The following is a 22,833-nucleotide window of genomic DNA, read 5'->3' on the forward strand; positions in this document are numbered from 1 at the left end:
CTATTCCTGCATCCCAAAATAATCCTGAATGGGATCACTCAGCACCTATTCCTACATCCCAAAATAATCCTGGATCACACAGCACCTATTTCTACATCCCAAAATAATCCTGGATCACACAGCAGCTATTCCTGCATCCCAGAATAATCGAATGGGATCACTCAGCACCTATTCCTGCATCCCAAAATAATTCTGAATGGGATCACACAGCACCTATTCCTGCATCCCAAAATAATCCTGAATGGGATCACACAGCACCTATTCCTGCATCCCAAAATAATCCTGAATGGGATCACACAGCACCTATTCCTGCATCCCAAAATAATCCTGAATGGGATCACACAGCAGCTATTCCTGCATCCCAAAATAATCCTGGATCACACAGCACCTATTCCTGCATCCCAAAATAATCCTGGATCACTCAGCACCTATTCCTGCATCCCAAAATAATCCTGAATGGGATCACTCAGCACCTATTCCTGCATCCCAAAATAATCCTGAATGGGATCACACAGCACCTATTCCTGCATCCCAAAATAATCCTGAATGGGATCACACAGCACCTATTCCTGCATCCCAAAATAATCCTGAATGGGATCACTCAGCACCTATTCCTGCATCCTAAAATAATTCTGAATGGGATCACACAGCATCTATTCCTACATCCCAAAATAATCCTGGATCACACAGCACCTATTCCTACATCCCAAAATAATCCTGGATCACACAGCAGCTATTCCTGCATCCCAGAATAATCGAATGGGATCACTCAGCACCTATTCCTGCATCCCAAAATAATCCTGAATGGGATCACACAGCACTTATTCCTGCATCCCAAAATAATCCTGAATGGGATCACACAGCACCTATTCCTGCATCCCAAAATAATCCTGAATGGGATCACACAGCAGCTATTCCTGCATCCCAAAATAATCCTGGATCACACAGCAGCTATTCCTGCATCCCAAAATAATCCTGAATGGGATCACACAGCACCTATTCCTGCATCCCAAAATAATCCTGAATGGGATCACTCAGCACCTATTCCTGCATCCCAAAATAATTCTGAATGGGATCACACAGCACCTATTCCTGCATCCCAAAATAATCCTGAATGGGATCACACAGCACCTATTCCTGCATCCCAACATGAGCCTTGCCCCCCTTGCTTTAGGCCTTTCATTTTATTGCAATAAATGCTGAAATCACTTTTAGTACCGGGGGTCTGGTCCCATTTTTTAACAGCACCACTGCAGCCTCAGCTGTGGGATCACAGAATCACTGGGGCCATGTCTTGGTTTAGGGCAAATTTGGGAGAGAACCTTAAAGGGGTTCTTTTAGAAAGAAGATTCAATTCTCCCTCAGCTGGTTCAGGGAAAATACTTTTTTGGAGAAAAGTGGAAAAAAACTGCTTATTAAACAAGAAAACTTAAATAATATTAATCAATAAAACGTCTTGCTGTTCTAAAAGAGAGACAAACTCAGAAAAATCTTTCCCTCCTGGGCTGCAGGTGCGAGCTGCCGCTGCTCTTCTGGGTGTTCAGCCCAGAGCAGGTTTGAGCAGGTCCAAAGAAAAGGAAAAGCCACAGTCCAGGGAACTTTGCCTCAGCGAGCTAAAACTAACTAAAAGCAAAGGAGAGCTCTGTCCTGCTGTCTGTCCATCCACAGAAAACACAGTCCAGGAGAAGGAATGTGGAGGAGTGAGTGCAGTTTCTGAAACAAACTCTGCTCTTCTTCTCCTCCCTTCACTCCTGGAACGAGTCCTAAAGGTGCAAAACTTATTATTCAGCATAAACAGAACAGACGATTGGGGATAAAAGCATCGTACAGCCAGCCCAGGACAGGCTGCAAAAACCCCTCCGACCAAGGCCAGCCTCTGCCCACTCCCAGCCGGGCTCCAGCTTGTCCCTGGACACTGCCCAGCCTCGGGAAGTGCTTGAATTCTGTGAAATGACCCTTGGGAATTGCTCCCAAGCTCCTGTCGCCGTGCCACGGCTGGTCCCTGCTGTGGGGTGGAACAGGCACTCAGCCCTAATCCTCCTCAGCTCCTCCTGCCACTGAAATTCCCATTAACTCCTCTTCCCATCAAAGCAGTTGTAACTGAATTGATTCCCGTGGTTTGCCCGCAGCAAAAAGACCAGGCTGCCATCAGCTGCAGCAAGTTTTTAATGCATTTATTTAGTTATTTGATATGGAAGAAACAATAACAAAAAAAAAAAAAAAAAAAAAAAAAATAAAAGGGAGATAAAACCCTCCCAACATTAGCCATGGCAAGCTTATCAGGCAGTTCATTAACAAATTCATTTCAGTGATTAAAGCCAATAATGGGCCTTCAACAGAAAGGCAGAGATAACAGGAAAAAGGAATTGGTGCCAGCAGGTCCCTGTGAATGAGGAGTTTATGGCAAATGAGGGAGGCAGCGCTGGGATCTTCCCCTGCTGGGGCAGCTCTGGGGTCCTGGGGCAGCTGCTGGGCCAGGACAGGGGGAAAAGGGCAGCTCAGGGTTCAGAAACAGCTGGAATTGCCCAGAGCAGATCCCTCCAGGATCCCTGCAAGTGTCCAGGACAGGCTGGACAGGCTTGGAGCAGCCTGGGATCCCTCCCAGCCCAGTTTATTCCGGGATTCTCTTCAAGCACAGTTCGTGTTTAACAGAGAGGAGAGGCTGGGGCTCTGAGCTGTCAGGACGCCGTGGGTTCTGTCTGTGCCAGGGGGGAAAAGCCTTCCTGGGAAGGACCTGAAAGCTGCCCCATGCCCCATCCCAGCCCTGCCACGGGCGTGGACATCTCCCACCGCCCCAGGCTGCTCCAAGCCTCAGCCTTCAAAACCTGGGGGCTTCCAAAGAGGACAAAACCCCTCTGTGCTGAAACCTGTGGGTTCAGAGGGGGCAAAGCAGGACATGGAGCTGGCTGGGATGTATGGGATCCCTGGGTGCTGGAAACGCCCTGTAAAGGAGAGGGGATGAGGCACCAGTCCCAGAGACAGAGAGCTCGGAGCAGCTGAGACATCAAATAAAGCATTTTCCCTTCTTTGTTTCTCATTAAGGGATTATTCCTGCCCCCTTTGCAGATGAGTTTTGTGAGAGGGTAGAACACCTTATTGAATTAAAGCGAGAAAAAAATTGTATTTTTAATTTAGGAGTTTTGATTTCTGCTCTCTCTAAATAAGAAGAGCCTATTTCTCAGCCCATCCAATGTTTCCTCAGGTAATCCCAGCGTACAGAACAAGCCCACGGCAGTTCCCAGGGCTTTGATGAGGAGCTGCTTTTCCATCGACAGATATTTCAGCTCACTGAGCGGAATATTGCAGTCTGTGGGGCTCTGATGGAAGGAGCAACCATAAAGCCATACAAGAAATAGATTAAGGTTCTGCAAGTAAATGACAAAGCTGTGGAAAATTAACAGTGCTGCTGCGGATTGTCACATTTCCAACCTTCCTCTCCGCTCGTTTTCATTCATCAGGACACAAACACACTTTGGGAAGCACTGCAGTGTCTCATTTGGATCTGAGAATGGTCATCCAAACACCTCTAAGGGTTATAGCCTGTCTGTCAGAGCTGAGCAATAGAAGATTGCTTTATTGTGCTTTATTGTTTGTTTTCTGAGCCTGGATTCTGTGATCTATAAATAATACACGTTGCTGTTATTATCTGTGCCTGTAATTTCCATCAATCCCCAACTCCCTGCTTTGGAGAGCTGCAGAAATCCCAGGGAGACCAATGGGAGCCATCCCCTGAGCTGGGGGAAGGTGGGAAGGAACAGAGGAGGGATTGAGGACATCATCTCCTGTGCTGGTTGATAAGGAAGGCTGAGAACGACCCAGAGGTGTCACCTGGGCTGGGACAGGAGCCCGGGCTGTGCCCCTGTTGGAGTCCAGTTCATCCCTCTGGCTGCCCTGGCTGGCTCCAGACCCTGGCAGGGGGCTCAGAGACCTTGGCACAAAGTCAAAAACACCTGTAGCTTCCATTTTAGCCCATGGAACAAACTGCCAACTCTGTGTGAGGAATTACAGCCACAAGGGTTTGAGCAGTGTGGTAGGTGAGTTAACACAGGGTGAAAAAGTAGAATTTTGTGGCTTTTTAGAATGGGGTTCAGGGGACAAGATGGAGGGATTTGGGCGTGTCCTGACCTTCTTCTCCTTCTCCTTGCCCTCCATGTCTCGCTGTGCTGGTGACACTTTTCTGTTGGTTTAAGGCACAGACACACTGTCCAACATCAATGACAGACATTGGCACGTTATTGTAACCACGGCACACGGAGTTTTTGGTATAAAATGTGAACACTGCCCTGAGGGCAGACAGAATGCCATGGCCGAGCTGCTGGACAGAGCTCAGCAGGGCAGAGAGAGAATGTTCTAGATCAGGGAAAATAAACACCCTTGAGAAGCCGACCCTGCACATTCAGACTCCTCCTTTGGCTGTGGGGCTGGGAAATGAGGACTTTTACACTCTCGGGGTCATCCCGACATAAAGACCCCAAAATTTTGGCGTCCCAGGGTTTGCCCTGACATGCCCAGCCCCAGTGACCTCCCCAGCCCAGGCTGGGAGCCAAACCTGCCCCAGATCCCTGCCCCAGATCCCTGCCCCAGTGACCTCCTCCCCCAGATCCCATCCCACATCCCCAGCCCAGCCAGGAGCTGTCACAGCCTGGTTTGTCACCTGTGAAAGAGCCACAGAAAGGACATTTCCTCCTCTCCCTGCAGGAAACCAACCCCAGAGTTAGCAAAGGCACGGAGCCAAGCTAATTCCCTGGAAAAAGCTCTGCAGGAACCCTCCAGCACCTCTCTAATGGTGACACATGGCAACTTGGAGCAGACTCAGCCACTGCAGTGGCTGAGCCCCACCACTTCATTCTTTCCTCTCCTTCTTCTACTTTTTTGTCTATTTTTTTCCCCAGACCACAAATCAATGGGTTGTTTATTTGTTATTTCATATTTATACAGGAAAGAAAGAAGTATTTCCCCCCTAAAGCAAATCAGGGCTAGAATAACAGCCTGGGAAAGGTCAGCATCCCTCTGCTCTGTTAATTGAATCTGTCCCAGCACCACAATTCCAGCACTCCAAGGGCAGGAAAGGGCAGGGATATCAAAATAATGGCAGCAAATGTCTTTGGAGAACTGGAATTGATACTGGGTAAGGACAAGCCAAGCGCAGCCTCTGCTTCCAACCTCCTCCCAAAGAACCATCAGCCCTGGGAAATTTTATCATTTTCTCAAGGTAAATGGTTCCAGGAGGTTTTAATCCTCCAGGGCTGGCCCTAGGGGTGTAAATTTTCCTTAATGCTCCAATTATTTACAGCCTGTGCTGCTACCAACACAGAGATGCTCTGGGAGCTTCAGATTAAAATGGGTTTGTGCTACTTGACCACGGGTAAAACATCCAATATTCCTGGATGTCCTGCTCTGCCCGAGGATCCCTGAAGGGAAAACAGGAGAAAATCCTTCTGCTTCTGTTTGGGGCAGTCAGTGGAGAGGCAGCAGAGCCCCACTTGGGGTTTTAGCCCAGCCCAGCTCCCTGCTGCTCCCTGGTGTGCAGCACTCCTGAACTTTCCAACATTGCTCACCCCCAGCAATGAAAGCTTTGGAGAAAAGCCAGTCCTGCAGTTTGTGCTGCTCGAGGGGTCAAGGTGTGACTCACCAGCACTGTCAGGGAGGTCTCAGGGTCTGGAGGTCAAGGTGACCCCGAGAGTGTAAAATTCCTCATTTCCCAGCCCCACAGCCAAAGGAGGAGTCTGAATGTGCAGGGTCGGCTTCTCAAGGGTGTTTATTTTCCCTGATCTAGAACATTCTCTCTCTGCCCTGCTGAGCTCTGTCCAGCAGCTCGGCCATGGCATTCTGTCTGCCCTCAGGGCAGTGTTCACATTTTATACCAAAAACTCCGTGTGCCGTGGTTACAATAACGTGCCAATGTCTGTCATTGATGTTGGACAGTGTGTCTGTGCCTTAAACCAACAGAAAAGTGTCACCAGCACAGCGAGACATGGAGGGCAAGGAGAAGGAGAAGGAGGTCAGGACACGCCCAAATCCCTCCATCTTGTACCCCTGAACCCCATTCTAAAAACCCAAAATTCTACTTTTTCACCCTGTGTTAATTCACCTATCACACTACTAAGACCCTTGTGGCTTGTAATTCCTCACACACAGTTGGCAGCTTTTCCCACAGGCTAAAATGGAAGCCACAGGTGTTTTTGACTTTGTGCCAGGGTCTCTGAGCCCTCTGCCAGGGTCTGGAGCCAGCCAGGGCAGCCAGAGGGATGTCCTGGGCTTCCACAGGGTGGGAGGCAGGGGCTTAATTCAGCATTTGGTGCCCAGGTTTTGCTGTCCAAAGACCTCGAGGAAAGATGTCTGCAAAAGAGATTCATCCTTTAATTTGGAAATCAACTGAACAAGTCTGTAACTTGGAAATTGACTGGAAAGTTATCTAGCTTGGAAATCAACTGAACAATTCTGTAAGTTGGAAATTCACTGTCCTCCAGCCAGGACAGCTGTGCCTCCTGCTGAACCTGCAGTTCTGACACACATGACCCAAAGTCAGTGGGAATTATTTGGGGATGTTGCTGACAGAAGAATTTGATGAATTGGGGGTTATCAAGGAAGTTTTCATCTTAATTTAATTGGGCATTTCCTTACTCTGAGGGGCTCAGAACTGCAACCATCTCATAAGTAATCTGAGCTGGTTAAATAAAATCCACGGACACAAAACCTTTGCCCCCTCTGATCACCTGGTGAAGGAACAGCTCCCAGATTAGGAGAATACTTGTGCAGCAAACGCTAATCCTGAAAAAAAAGGAAACCTAAATATTTTCCTTCGGTTTTATTCAGGAAAGGCCACGAATGGCTGGTTTCTTGCATGACAATTAAATGTTTATTTTAGAGAAATGAGCAGCGTTTTTTAGATAAGAAACTGGACAAATACATCCTGGGTCAGAAGGCTCAGAGCACCCAATCCACCACAACTCCTGGCTTCTCCAAGGTTCCCAGCCTTGCTCACCTGATCACCCAAGCCCCAGCATTTTGTTTCCAATTTAATTCCCATTTAATTGCAATTAGAGTATAAATGGTTTTAAAATATTAAATATATATATATATTTAGATAGATATATATAAAATATAAAAAAAAAAAAAATATATATATATATATTTAGCTAGAGCATAGTCAATTGTAGACCTCACTTAATTTCAAGTACTCATTGGTCTGCCCATGCCCTGCTGTAAGAGGGTTGTATCCCATTAAAAAAGAGTTAATTTCATTTATTCAATCCTACTACTAGGTTGTAATGGAATTGCAGCTAGAAAAGAATAACACCTTTCCTTACCTGCGTTCTGCATCTCTGTGTAAAATGACAAAGACACATCTAGAATATTCTTACTGAGGATTCAGGAAAATTTGGGCCTGGCTCTGGAATATACAATGATGAAAAATGTATTAAATGAGGAAAAACCATTCTTTGGGGTTTTGATGAGGCAAAACCAAATTTACAATAGGTTTCCTTTCTTTGGTCGTTCTCCACCAGCTTAATTCAGCTGCTTTTTCCTGCTTTTCCCATAACATTTCCCTCTGGGAGCAGCCCTGAAGTTCAGTTTCCCATTGGTTTCCCTCTTAGACACCCCCAGACTGAGCGGAGGGGAGCACTCCCAGCTGGCGTTTACAGGAGCTGAAGTTTTGTGACAATCAGCCCCAAACTCTGCTGTGAACGTGGATTTTGTGCCGGGCTGGGGCTCGTGGAGGGCAGAGCTGTGGGTGAGTTACTGCTCCCTCCCAGACTGGCCAAGCAAAACCCAGAGCTCTCGTTGCCTCATTCTGTTATTGCTGCATTATTCTGACAGCTTTATTGGCCCACATCCATAAAGGCTGGTGTTGGGAGCGAGAGGGGAATGCAGGAAGGAGAAATGGAAATCAAACAAGCTGGGGGTGGGGAGGGTCTGGGGAGCTGCTCCCCGTGCTTGGACACTGTGAAAAACACGGTCACTCCCCTGAGAAAATGTAAAAAGTTCAATAAAAGCCAACAGGAGACAAGGCCCACAGAGCAAAGGTTGTCACAGCCAGGTGCACCTTGTCACCCAGCCAGGAGCACCCCGTGAGCGTCGGGGACACCCCTTAAACACCTTCTGTGGCAAACGCCAATCACTTTGTTTTTAGAATTTGTAAAAGTTTAATGATAATAAAATGGTTATAAAATAGTAATACAATTAGAGTAATAAAAATGTAGAGTTGGGACAATTACAAGACAATAAAAAGCAAAGGATTACGGACGTCCGGATGTTTTTGGACACTGAGCTGCCAAAAACCATGTTTTGTGAACAAAGGAACAACCCTTAAAAACCAGACACTGTTGCATATTCATACATACTTCATGGTTATGCATATATTCTATTTAAAATAAGAAACTCTGTCTGGTGTATGTCAGCTGCTTCTTTTAATCCCCACGGTGTCTTTGAGTTTGAACAAGACCTGAAGAAATTAGCTTCTTCTGATAGGAAACCCATAAATTCCTCTTCTCTGGAAGATTTAGGTGTTGTGGGACTGTTATCTCGGAGTATCTCACCCCACATACAGAGTTTCTATTTTAACATTGTGTTATAACCTAAAACTATATTTAGCACACCACTTCAGAGAATTACTACAGCACAACTTTCTAACATTACACATATAATATTCATTGCAATATTTGTGAAAAGCCAATCATAGAGTGTGCATTTTTCACACCTTTTAATCGCGTCAACCTACTGCATATTTCAGGTATTTTATGATTGGCTTTTTGCAAATATTACAATGAATATTGTATGTGTAATGTTAGAAAGTTGTGCTGTATTAATTCTCTTAAGTAGTCTGTTAAATATAGTTTTAGGTTATAACATAATGTTAAAATAGAAACTCTGCAATGTAAGATATTTTTTAGTAGCTCAAGAAAAGGGATGGGATAATCAAGAAACTCTTCGCACAGAGATAACAGCAACAGGGAACCTAAAGAGTTACAGCCTCCTTATCAGAAAAGACAAACATCCTTCCACCTTCTCTCTGTCTTTATGGAACCACCAGGATTAAGGGGAAGAAGTTGACAAAAACCAGAAAAATTCTTAATTTGCAAGGAATTTATGCATCATGTATGAGATATATGAATGTGCAACAGGCTGTTGCTTTTAAGGGTTATTCCTTTGTTCACAAGGCGTGGTTTTGGCAGCTCAGTGCCCAAAAACATCTGGGTGTCTGTAATTCTTTGCTTTTTATTGTCTTGTAATTGTCCTAACTCTACATTTTTATTACTCTAATTGTATTAGTATTTTTATAACCATTTTATTATTATTAAACTTTTAGAAATTCTAAGAACAAGTGATTGGCTTTTTCACCCCTGCCATGGCAGGGACACCTCCCACTGTCCCAGGTGCTCCAGTCCCAGTGTCCAACCTGGCCTTGGGCACTGCCAGGGATCCAGGGGCAGCCACACCTTCCTTCCTGAAAGTTTCCTTCTAAAAGGACCGGAGAAAAAATGCTGGGTTTTGTACCTAGGTGTGTGTTGTGATTGCTTAAAATTGTTTCTCGTCTTGAGGACATTAAATAGTTCTTCTTGTAAGGGCGAGCCTGCATTCCAAGGTGCCTCAAGCCCCAGGAAGGAGGAGTTTGGTGCACAAAGAAAAGCACAATTCCCTTTAGAAATGACAATGTTCCTTCTCGGGGATTGCTTCTCTCTGAGTTGCCGAGGTTCTGCTGAGCGTTTCTCCTTTGATAACCGAGTGACACAAGAACAAACAAACCCACCAGGCTCCGGCAGGATTATCACGGTCTCCTCCCTTTCAGATAATGATCTTTTCCTTAGCGCTGCTTTATTGGAGCCGGAGGTGCCACCTCCACTGCCACTCCAGTCCCTGTGCCGTGGGACGCAGCACCGATCCACAGAGCAGCCTTGTCAGGGCTAATGAGCAGCGCTAATGACACCCTGATAAATCCTCAGTGCTTCTCCCATTGTGGCCCTGACAGCTCCCCAGCAGCTGCTTTCAGTGTCAGCCTTTCACAGGGCTGCTGAAATATCCCTCCCTGCCTGGGAAGATTCATGGCAGCTCCTTCTCCACATCCATTACACGCCGCTGCTCAGGGCAGAGAGAACTCTTTGTGCGGAGGACAATTAATGATGAGGGGAGGCCTGGAAAGGCCACGGGAAGGGGGCTGAGCAGCCGAGAGCCTCAGTTCGTGAACATTTCCTGAGCACAGCCCAGCTGCATGAGCCAAAACCCGGAGTGTGATGCTTCCACAGAATCCCAGAGTCACCGGGGCTGGAAAAGCCCTCCAGGATCGTTAGGAATAGACGCTTGACTCAGCCAATACATCAAGCAGCAATTCAATTTATTAATTAACATGGTAACGTGTGAGCAACGGCAGCGCTGGGTGCCGTGGTGGGGGTCTTCCCCTCCGACTGCACACCAGTTCTTGGGCTTTATCCATCAAATTCATGCATATTCATAAGCTTTTCCCAGTTTCTATGTGAGCTTTCGACAGTTTCCATTTCTACCTTTAACATCACAGTTCTATACTCCAGGATCATAAGTCTGTGATGGTGATGCTTGGTTCCTTTCCAATTTCTATACCCTATTGTGTGTATCCCAGGATATACACACTGTATACACAAGGTGGGGTCCAACTTCTGTTTTCTGGGATCACTAATCTATGGTAGTGATGTCCAGCTTCCCCTTTTGAAGTCACTAATCAGCAGTCTTGATGTCCATCTTCCTTCTCCAGGAGCTTGTGATAGGGTCCCTTCCCTTTCTGTTTAAATCCTTTGTACATTCCAAAGCTACAGTTTAAAGTCCTTAGTGCTAAGCAACATTCTAAGGTTTTAATTCAAAAGTCCTTATTACAAACCAGTTTAAGACTTATACATTCTAGAACTACAGTTTAATACCCTTAATACTAAGCAACATTCTAAAGTTATAATTCAAAAGTTCTTACTACAGAGCAGCTTAAGACTTATAACTGTTATTTGCACACAGAAGATTGGTTCAAAAGTCTTCTTCCATGCTTTCCTCAGTTGTTTATTAGAACTCATCCTTATAGCTGTCCCATGGCCGTGTTCCACGCATTTCATAACCACAACTGCACAGGTTGCCTTTATTTACCTGACACGAAACACAACTTTGTATTTCACAGGATCACTGAGTCCCAGCCGTGCCCCCAGCCCAGAGCTCTGGGTGCCACCTCCAGGAGTTCCTGGGACACCTCAGGGATGGGCACTGCAACCCTCCCTGGGCAGCCCCTGCTGGAGCTTGGCAACCTTGTCCACTCAGGAATTCCCACAGCTGGAAAAGGGCTCAGAACAGCTGGAGACTGGCCTGGCCACAGACTCCTTCCCACTGAAAACCTCCCATCATCACCCAAACTGGGAAAAGGCTCTCCAGGGCAGCTTGGGCAGGCCCTGGTGACCCTCAGCCCATGGATCCAGCCTGGCCAGAGACCCTGCAGAGCTCCCTGCCCTGGGGCAGACCCACACCCCAGCCTGGAATCACCCAGCCAGGGGGCCCTGATCCCACCCAGATCATCGATAATGGCACTGAACAGAGCTGAGGGAACTGAACAGAGCTGAGGAAACTGAACAGAGCTGAGGAAACTGAACTGAGGGAACCGAACTGAACTGAGCTGAGGGAACTGAACTGAGCTGAGGGAACTGAACTGAGCTGAGGGAACCAGAGCTGAGGGAACCAAACTGAGCTGAGGGAACTGAACTGAGCTGAGGGAACTGAACTGAGCTTCATGAACTGAACTGAGCTTCATGAACTGCATAGAACTGCAGGTACTGAACAGAGCTGAGGGAACGAAACGGAGCTGAGGGAACCGAACTGAGCTGAGGGAACTGAACAGAGCTGAGGGAACCAAACAGAGCTGAGGGAACTGAACTGAGCTGAGGGAACTGAACAGAGCTGAGGGAACCAAACAGAGTTGAGGGAACTGAACTGAGCTGAGGAAACTGAACAGAGCTGAGGGAACCAAACAGAGCTGAGGGAACTAAACTGAGCTGAAGGAATTGAACAGAGCTTCATGAACTGCATAGAACTGCAGGTACTGAACAGAGCTGAGGGAACCAAACAGAGCTGAGGGAACTGAACTGAGCTGAGGGAACCAAACAGAGCTAGGGAACCAAACAGAGCTGAGGGAACCAAACAGAGCTGAGGGAACTGAACTGAGCTGAGGGAACTGAACTGAGCTGAGGGAACCGAACTGAGCTGAGGGAACCAAACAGAGCTGAGGGAACTGAACTGAGCTGAGGGAACCAAACAGAGCTGAGGGAACTGAACTGAGCTTCATGAACTGCATAGAACTGCAGGTACTGAACAGAGCTGAGGGAACGAAACGGAGCTGAGGAAACTGAACAGAGCTGAGGAAACTGAACTGAGCTGAGGGAACTGAACTGAGCTGAGGGAACCAAACAGAGCTGAGGGAACTGAACTGAGCTGAGGGAATCAAACAGAGCTGAGGGAACCAAACAGAGCTGCGGGAACTGAACTGAGCTGAGGGAACCAGAGCTGAGGGAACTGCATAGAACTGCAGGTACTGAACAGAGCTGAGGGAACTGAACAGAGATGAAGAAATTTAATAGAACTGAAGGAGCTGAACTGAGCTGCAGGAACTGAATTGAGCTGCGGGAACTGAACTGAGCTGAGGGAACCAAACAGAGCTGAACAGAGCTGCAGGAACAGAACAGAACTTCAGGAACTGAACAGAGCTGAAGGAATTGAACAGAATTGAAGGAACTGAACTGAGCTGCAGGAACTGAACAGAGCTGCAGGAGCTGAACAGAACTGAAGGAATTAGCACTGAAAGCAAAGGACTTGGAGAAAACCCAAAACAGATTCCCTGTCTCCAGGCGCTCTGTGAAGATTTGCGAGGCCCGGAGTTCTTCAGATGCAACTGATTAAGAAACCAAATTTTTCACTTTGTCCAGGAAAGAACAGAGCACACAGCAGACACTGATCCTCTCGTTAGAGCTGTAGTGCTAATTAAACTAATTACACACATGAGGCTGGCAAATTGCTGGAGCCTCACAGTCAAAAGAGCCTCACATAATTCAAAAGGGCAATGATTTTTTAAGCATAAAATTGTTGGGAAAAGATATGTAAATGAAATGGAACAATCCATTAGTAAAAAGTGATTGCCTTCCTTGCCTTAATACCAGGCTTGTTTTAATGTCAGGCTGATCATTTCTCAATTGTGTGCAAAGTGCTACACTAGAAACATTCAAGTTCATAAATATCTCCTTTCCAACCCATTATCCTTCCCTTAAATTTGGGATCCTGATAACGACTTCCTGTTTGATAAGAGCTAATCAGCATTTGGTGAGCGGGAGATTTCTGTATGAGATGGGCCTGGGCAGCAGAAGGACAATGGAAACGTGATTTAACCAAAAAGAGAAATCCTGGAGGCAGGGAATCAGAGAATTCCAAATGGGTTGGCTTGGGTTGGGAGGGACCTCAAAGCCCATCCAGTGCCATGGCAGGGACACCTCCCACTTGACACAGGAGGGATGGGTTGGGTTGGAGGGATCCCAAATCCCACCCAGTGCCACCCCTGCCATGGCAGGGACACCTCCCACTGTCCCAGGTGCTCCAGCCCCAGTGTCCAGCCTGGCCTTGGGCACTGCCAGGGATCCAGGGGCAGCCACAGCTGCTCTGGGAATTCCATCCCTGCCAGGGAACAATTCCCAATTCCCAATCTCCCATCCAGCCCTGCCCTCTGGCAGTGGGAGCCATTCCCTGGCTCCTGTCCCTCATCCCTTGTCCCCAGTCCCTCTCCATTGTTCTGCCAGGCACTGGAAGGGCAGAATTCGTTCCCCCCCAAGCCTCCTTCCTCCAGGCTGAGCAATCCAAATACTTCAGGAATTACTGCAGTTGCACATGCAAACAACTGGGAAAAGTGAGGAATGCCCCGATTCCTGCGCTGCCATCCCCACGTCCTGAGCCCATCCCTGCCTGGGTGCCCCAGGGCTGCCCCTGTGCTGCTGGCACAAAGCAAACAAAGGGCAGCAAAGCCATTTGTGCTGAGCTCCCACAAAAAAATCTCCTCGTGGACGGAAGTTTTCCCCAATTCCCATTCTCTCCCCGGGCTGGTGATGGATTGCACGGCGTGCCCAGGAATTATTCTCCTCCAGAGCAGCTCCATCAACTGCAAAATCCCATTCACCTGTTTCCCCAGCTCTATTAAGTCAAGCAAACCCTTCTTCCCCTGCAATTGATGCCAGCATTTTATATTCCTTAATGGAATGTGTGAGTTCCATGTAGAACACAGAGCCACATCTGCTTTTGCAAATAGTGGAGTTTTACACGGAATATTTTATATCCAGAGCTGTAGATCACTCCCATTTCTATTGCACTGAGGAAATTTCCATTTTTCCCCTGTTTACAAGCTGTTTTCTGTTCAGAAACAACATCTGCAAAGGAACCTGAGTGAAAAATAAGCACGGAGGGTTTGGAAAAGCTGGAGAGACATTTTCTAAATATTCCCATTTTTGGGTGCAGGTTTCAATTAGGAAGAAGGTGCAGGACAGATTGCCCAGAGCAGCTGGGGCTGCCCCTGGATCCCTGGCAGTGCCCAAGGCCAGGCTGGACACTGGGGCTGGGAGCACCTGGGACAGTGGGAGGTGTCCCTGCCATGGCAGGGGTGGCACTGGGTGGGATTTATGTCCCTTCCCACCCCAAACCATTCCACGTGCCACCTCCTGCACTCCAGATGTTGCCAGATGTGCTCTGCTTGCCTTGAGACCCCCGTGCTGCAGGAGCATGGAATGGAATTCCCCCCATTCCCGTGGAGGCAGGCAGCTCCTGGCCTGAGCATTCCCACAGGAATTCTCTCCCTGAGAGCACAGAGAGCTTCTGCGAGCCGGGAGAAAGAGGGGAAATGCTGGAGGAGCTGGTGGAGCCCTCACTGGAGTGGAAGAGCCCCTGGGTGTCTCTGCAGGGATCCCTCCAAGGTCCAGGCTGCTCTCCCCCTTCTCCCAGGGCCACAGGAGCTGAGCGTGCATGGCACTCAGGGCTGGCAGGGAGAAGGAACAGAAATTCTCCTGGGAGTGATTTTTCTTCTCCCAGTTAGAGGCAGCAAAGGCAGGGCAGGCAGGAGATGGAGTTTCATCCTGCCTGAGTGTGACCGTGCTTAAAGGGAGTTTGGAGTGATAACTGGAGCAGAAATTGCCCCCCACTCTCTCTCTCTCTGTTTCTCCTTGACATGCACCCAAAATCACATCAATATTTCTGTTCAGACAGCCTTGACCCCACTGCTGGGATGCCACCATCACTCTTTCCCCCCCCCTTTAATTATTTTCTCCTGTATATAACAATTTGTTTTCTTTTCCCCCACTGATAAATATCATCAATTTGAGCAATGTTACTCTAATATAAGCCATGAATATATTTAGCATATAGAAAGCGTGCTTTCCCTTTGTCACTGGAACAGAAATACAGCTTGATTTATAACATTGTTCTGCCCCATAATCAATTCATTTTTCCAGTGAAAGAGCTGCAGGTGTGGAACAGAGAGGAGAGAGGAGTTGCCAGGCTGCTCCCAGCCCCAGTGTCCAGCCTGGCCTCGTGCTTGGAACACCCAGGGATCCAGGGGCAGCCCCAGCTGCTCTGGGAATTCCATCCCAGCCCCTGCCCACCCTGCCAGGGAACAATTCCCAATTCCCAATCTCCCACCCAGCCCTGCCCTCTGGCACTGGGAGCCATTCCCTGGGTCCTGTCCCTCCATCCCTTGTCCCCAGTCCCTCTCCAGCTCTCCTGGAGCCCCTTCAGGCCCTGGCAGAGCTCTGAGCTCTCCCTGGAGCTGCTCCTCTCCAGGTGAGCACCTCCAGGTGTCCCACCCTGGCTCCAGAGGGGCTCCAGCCCTTGGATCATCTCCGTGGCTGCTCTGGCAGTGGCTGATCTGATTTACAGCCTCTGTGTTGGGGGGAAATCCTCTGAAATCAGTGCCTTACAACGCCTCCTGTTCCCCCTCTATAAAATGAGCCTTGGCTGTAACGCTCATTTCCTGCCCTCCTTGCTAATTAGGAATTACAACCAAACACTGCCTGCTTGCAGCTTTGCAGAGTTTGCTCCAGCCCCTCCCAGCCCTGGATCGATGCCCCGTGGGTCAGTAGGAAACCCTTCCCTGTGTGACACAGATCCTCAGGGGCTTTGCATGGTTGAGACATTAATTTTGAAGAATTAAGAATTTTAGGAAAGCTGAGATGATAGTTAAATTAGATGTTGCTGAGTTAGCAGAAGTAGATAGAGAGGCTTTGCTCATAGTTAACAGTAGCCAGATCTGAGATAAGATATCCAGGATCCAGTAACCCATTGCTTGTCAGCTTTCTATTTGGGCAGCTGTGCTTATCATGAAAAACAGAATGTGATAAACAAGATTTCAAAACCAGATTCCACAAAACCAGCTGCTGACTTCCCATACTTGAGGAATCCATTGAACGCAGGAAAACCACAAGGATTCATTTGTCACATATGCATTGAAAAGGTAAAAAGGTCAGAACGAGGAAGACTTATTTTACTTCCTCATTTTGGAGACCCCTCCCCAAAATGGGCCCCCGACTCATTTCAGGGAACAGAACTACACATGATTATTAAAAAAAGCCTTTTTGCCAATTACCATATGAAGGGAGCAGAGGAAGTGACAGGGATATGAACATGCATTCATATCTTGTGTATTCAAGACTTCTGTAAATAAAAGGGCTTTGTAAGACCTGTGATTTCTGCAGTGTGCATTAGGGAGTTATCCCACAACAATCCCACTGCTGCCCTGCTGTTGCAATAAACACACACTTTCTAACTTTGACCTGTCAGAGAGGCGTTGTCCGTCTCAGTTGGATATCGATATTAGATCGATATTCATATTTCAGTAAATCACGGTGAGCGTTCCCTTCAGCCTGCACAGCAAACAGGAGCACGGAGCTCCCAGGAGCAGAGCCCTTGGGTGATGGACAGGCCAGGAGCCGTGTCCTGGGGGATTCCTGAACATCACCCTGCTTGTATCTCAACAGCAAAATGTGTTTCCTGCCCCCTTCTCAGTGCACAGACACATTTTCTAATGGATTTTCTGTTCACCTGTCACTTGGGCTGATCCAGCAGACAGAAATATCACAGCAATATCCACTTCTGCAAGCACCTGAGCAATCCCAGCCCGGCTGTGGATGGGCTCCGTTTCCTTCCCACTCCTTCCTCTTTCCACGAGGACAATCCTCGGTGCTGGCTGGGGTGACAAGGAGCCATTGGAGCCATCACAGGGGTTATCACTCCCTAGAGCTCCTGCAAGGTGCCTGTGGTCAGCAGGGGTTGGGCTCTTTCTCCAGGAACTGACAGCCAGAGGACACAGTCCCAAGTTCTGCCAAGGGAAACATAGCTTGGATATCAGGAAAAAGTTTTTCACAGAAAGAGGGATAAAGTTCTGGAATGTTCTGCCCGGGGAGGTGGTGCAGTCACCATCCCTGGGTGTGTTTAACAAAGCCTGGATGTGGCACTGGCTGCCAGGGTTGAGCTGTTGGGCTGGGTTGGACTCGATGATCCTGGAGGTCTCTTCCAACCTGGTGATTCTGGAATTCTGTGGAACAGAGAGAACAAAGCCGGGCAGCTGGGATGTCCCTTCTCCTGTCCCCTGCCCCCTCCCAGCCCTGCAGCCCTCAATTGCCCCAAATTGCCACGTTTTCCTCTCAGAGGTGTTCTGTAAGGAGCTGGGGGACAGCGGCAGGACAGGGCTGCTGTGCATGCCTGACACAGGTATTATTGTTATTATTATTATTGTTATTATTATTATTATTGCTGCAGAGCTCTTCCCAGTGTGTCCTCAGGTGGCTCCTGCTGCCTGACCCCGTGGTGTCCACAGAGCTGAGAGCTGATCCTCCCCTAGGACAGAGGGAATCCCAGAACTGAGGCTGGAAAAGCCCTCCCAGCCCGTGGAGTCCCAGCTGTGCCCCATCCCCACCTTGTCCCCAGATCTCAGTGCCACCTCCAGGTGACACCTCCAGGGATGGGCACTCCAACCCTCCCTGGGCAGCTCCAATCTCTGAGCACCCTTTCCATGGGGAAATTCCTGCTGCTGCCCACCCTGGCTGTCCCCTGGTGCCACCTGAGGCTGTCCCCTGCTGTCCTACCCCAACCCCACCGTTTTAGCCCTGCCCAGTGGAAATTTGGCACGTGGGGGGATCCAAGCTCTGCCTCCAGCCCAGGCTGAGCTCAGTCTGCTGAGCTCCAGGCTCAGCTCTAACCACAGAAATGCAATTTTCTGTCACCACCTGTTGGAAAACAACCTCCAAAGGTGCTGGTGTGTCCTTCCCCAGCTCTCCCTCCCTGCCCGTGGCCAGGCTGGAGTGCCAGAGAGGCCTGGGAGGACGAAGCAGCGTCTGCTCCCCATCCATCAGCAGCCAGAGCCCATCACTCAGTGTCAGGGGGCTGCTCCTGCTCCAGGCTGGCCCAGCTCCAGGCTGTGCTGGGATATTGCTTTGGGATGGATGAGCCCTGTGCCTGTCTTCAGCTGTCTTGCAGGGGAGTTATTGTGCCATAATCCTCTGTAATTACAGCTCAGGGGATCTTTTCCACTCAGTGCCCAGGATGGAAATGCAGGGACAGCAAGGAAGGGTGCAGGGACAAACAGGAATTTGACCTTCAAGGGCTTGCTTTTACAAGTCAAAGAATCCCTTCCAGCCCAGCCTTTCCAAGCTGGGGTAGCTCTGGAGGGCCCTGATCTGCAGGTGACACCGAGCAGCAAAGCTCCTGTATTGTAAATGCAGGTGAACCCAGGGGGAAGGAATGCTGGTGTGTGACTCCAGCTCAGAAGGCTGAATGATTTCTTTATTAGAACTATGCTATAATTCATTAATATACTATTTAAAGGAGATACTAAAGCTACAAACCTACCTGTTCTAACTCCCATCTCTAACTCACTCCCAACTCGTGCCCCTCTCTGAGAGTGCAGCCACAGTGGGCTGGATTGGATTGGATTGGATTGGATTGGATTGGATTGGCCACCAGCCCCAAACAATCCTCACCAGAATCCAGCCAAGCAATCACCCCAGGGAAACAATTCTCCAAGCACATTCCACATGGGAAAAACAAGGAGCAGAAATAGAAATTGTTTTATCTTTCTTCTCTCTGTGCACCTCTATGAAAAATCCTGAGAGAGAGAAGAATGTGCCTGCCACAGTCCTGCTCTGCTGCAGAGCCAGAGAGAAAAGTGGAACAGCTGCAGGAAATTCATGGATAGGCAGGGAAGCTGGGGAAGAGCAACACTTCCAACAGAGGGGACGTGCAGGAATTCCCTTCTTCTGTGCCTTTCTTTGCAGCCCTTTCCCACTTGTCCCTGACACATCTGGATTCACCCCAGCGCTGTGCTTAGAACCCTGCAAAAAAAAATTCCCTGGGGGTGGAGGAATCTTCCCAGCACGAGGGGGTTCTGTGCCCAGGAGATGCTGGGAGCACAGGTAGGGGTGGCCAGAAGGGAATCCCGGAGTCCCAGAAGGGGCAGAGCAATTCCAGCCCACCTGGGGGATGATTTGTCCGATGGGTGATTTGTCCAGTGCTGTTTGAGGTTTTTAAACACAGGTAGTCTTACCTAGGGGGAAGATAAAATAAAACCCCCTAGAAATCGTGCAAGCCAAGGATTTCAGTCCCTTCTTTGAAATGCTGAAGGATCAGGAGGGGGAAATGCTGGTTATTTGCTGCCACCTCGGCGAGTCAAGCCCTGAAGAGCTGAGGATCCAGCAGCTCCATAAAGCAGATTTTCAGCCGTGTTTCTCTTGGCTGTGTTGTGCGACAAATCCATCTGGGATGGATTCCCTCCTGGCTGGGCCTGTCAAGGCAAAAAGCAGAATGGAGTAAGGATAAAATCAGCCTGGTCCCCACATGCATTGTGCTGAGGGCTGCAGTGTCTGAGCTGCTCTGCTCTCACGGAGTCCCAGCCACAAGAGCTCTTTCCCCAGGCTGCAGCAGCCCCCAGGGAAGCCTCTCCCGTGGGAAGGATTCTGCTCTGACACCTCCATCAGGAAATGCCCAGCAGGCAGGTGCAGGAGGGAGGGCTCATCCATTTCCCTGAAACTGCCTCTGCCTGGGCAGTCCGGGGTTTTTGTTCTGTCCCCTTGATGTCCCTGGAGCTGATCCAGGTGTTGATGTTTCCCTGTGATTTATTAAAGAAATATGGATATTGATCTAGCACTGATATCCATCTGTGACGGACAAAAACTCTCTAACAGTTTAAAGTTAGGAAGTGTATGTTCATTGCGGCGCCGGGCAGCGTGCGGGACAGCTCCCAGATACACACTGCACCTTTCCAATGATTACAGAGTCCTTTTATCCACACCAGAATTGAATACCCAAAATATAAATACATATTCATCATTTTGGTCCATCCCATTCCTCGCTTCCTATGCTAATCATTCCAAAAGCTATTAGGCAAGTGTAGTTTGTTCCTTGAAATGGGTCGGTGGTCCCTTTCATGGGGAGGGGTCCCAAAATGAGGAAGTAAATGAAGTCTTCCTCATTTTGACCTTTTTACCTTTTCAATGCAAATATGACAAATGAACCTTGGTAGAACTCCCATTCCCTGTCTTCAATTGGTTTCAGAAGAGAGGAGGCCCACAATTGTCTCATGTTCCTAAAAGCTATTTGTCAGTTTCTATATTCTCCATTACAAACCCAGCTAACTAAACATTGTGTTGACAAGCAATCAATTATTAGTTAACTACTAACTCTTAACTTCTCCCCCACCTGGTTCGGGAAGGATTTCCTCAGAGAGAAATGGAAAAAAGACTGTTTATTTAACAAGCAAAACACTCCCCAATTCAAAAAACAACACCAGATGACAAAACTCTTTCACTGCTCTGAAGAGATGACAAATTCAGAAAGTCTCTCCTGGGAGTGGTCGCCCAGCTATCAGTCTCTGGTGCTGGGGATGGCTGCTGCAGGTCACAAAGTGCAGGCTCAGGTCACAAAAATGCAGGCTCAGGTCACAAAATGCAGGCTCAGGTTACAAAAATGCAGGCTCAGGTCACAAAAATGCAGGCTCAGGTCACAAAGTGCAGGCTCAGGTCACAAAATGCAGGCTCAGGTCACAAAATGCAGACTCTTGGTGTTTCTTGGTGTTTCCCAGGTCCAGATCCAGAGCAGGTTCAGATGATATTCAGGAAAGGGAAAGGGAAGGGAAAAAGAAACAGTCCAGGGTAAAAATTGGACTGCCTAGCTAAACTAACTAATAAGCAAAAGCAAAGCCAAGCCAGCCAAGCCTCTCCCAGACACAGACCATGGAGGGAGCTGAGCCGGCTGATAACAAGACAAAACAATCCTTCACTTTCAGAGTCAGTCCTGAAGGCACAGAACATAATACCAGGCATGAACAGAACACACGATTTGGGATACAAACACCACACCCTCACCCTAGGACACACTGGCTGCTCCCGGAGCTCTGCAGAGCCAGGACACCCTGAACACCCCTGGGGGTGAATATTCCAGTGCACCCCGAGCTCCCCACTTCCCTGTTTAACCCCCCAGCCCAGCTCAAATCCCCACAAAAGGCTCCAGGGGACTTTTTTTTTTTTTTTTCCCCAGTAAAAGCCTCCCAAAGAAGAACTCCCTGCCAGAGACCTTTAAGGATTGTTCAAGCAAGTGGTAATAAGCATTATAAATGATTTCTGGATTTTTTCCCCTTTAGAATATATATCAGAGAAATGAGTTTTAACGGCCTTTATTAAACTGTTCTCATAGCCAGCAGTGCATTTCCAGTGGTGGGGACTCTATAAAAAAGCAAACGTTTATGATGTACACAAGGAGAGTTTTGCATAATGGCTGATATTTTTCATTTTAATTTATCTACCGTGATTTATCCTCTTTATTCTTTCCCAGCCTTTTTTTCCCCCCTAACCTACTGAAAAACTTCCTCCTCCCAGAAATTCCCTTTGTCTTGCCCTTAATTCAGTGGGTTTGATTCATTGTGTTCCACGATGGAGCAGGACAGTGCTGCTAATCATGGTTTCCAGTCTGGAGATAAACAGACTTACCCCAGGAAACAAAGGCATGTGGAAAGGACATGTGCAAGCTGCTGGGTTTGAAGCTGGAGACAGGCAAAAAAAAAAAAAAAAAAAAAAAAAAAAAAAAAAAAAAAAGAAGAAAAGAGAAGGAAGGATCCTGGGATCACAGGAAAATCTCCACACAAAGCTCTGAGCTGAGCCCTGACCCGGAGGAGGCTGCACAAGGGAGAGATAAGAAGATAAGACACATTTCCTGGTTTGATCCTTCAAGAAAAATCAGACTTTTATGTTGTCTGTAGCAGTCCTCAGCCAGTCGTTTCCCAGCAGCCCTGGCTCCCCAGGGACTGCAGGGTGGCCAGGGGGACAAACTCTGCCAGCAGGGCTGGAAGGAGGATCCAGGGAATCACAGACCTGGAGCAGCACAGGGAAGGGCAGAGAACCAGGGAATCCTGAATGGGTTTGGGTTGGAGGGACCCCAAATCCCACCCAGTGGCACCCCTGCCATGGCAGGGACACCTCCCACTGTCCCAGGTGCTCCAGCCCCAGTGTCCAGCCTGGCCTTGGGCACTGCCAGACATTGGCATCCGCTTCAGGGTCCAGGGAGGGAGAGCTTCCCTCCAGACACAACCCAGCAGTGCTTTAGCTTTGCTTCTTTGTGCAAATCAGCACCAGGAATATTTCCAGGCACCCCTGGAGTGGAAGGAGTGAAGCCCATTGAAATCCCACGGGAATGAGGAAATGTGTTTAATCACAGTGGTGTGGAGAGCTCGGGCTCACCAGAATGGATGGGAGAGATTTTCACAGAATCCCAAATGCTTTGGGTTGGGAGGGAGCCCAAATCCCCCCCAGTGCCAGCCCTGCC

Source organism: Vidua chalybeata, chromosome 8, assembly GCF_026979565.1.
Source record: "Vidua chalybeata isolate OUT-0048 chromosome 8, bVidCha1 merged haplotype, whole genome shotgun sequence".
In the NCBI taxonomy this organism is placed as follows: domain Eukaryota; kingdom Metazoa; phylum Chordata; class Aves; order Passeriformes; family Viduidae; genus Vidua; species Vidua chalybeata.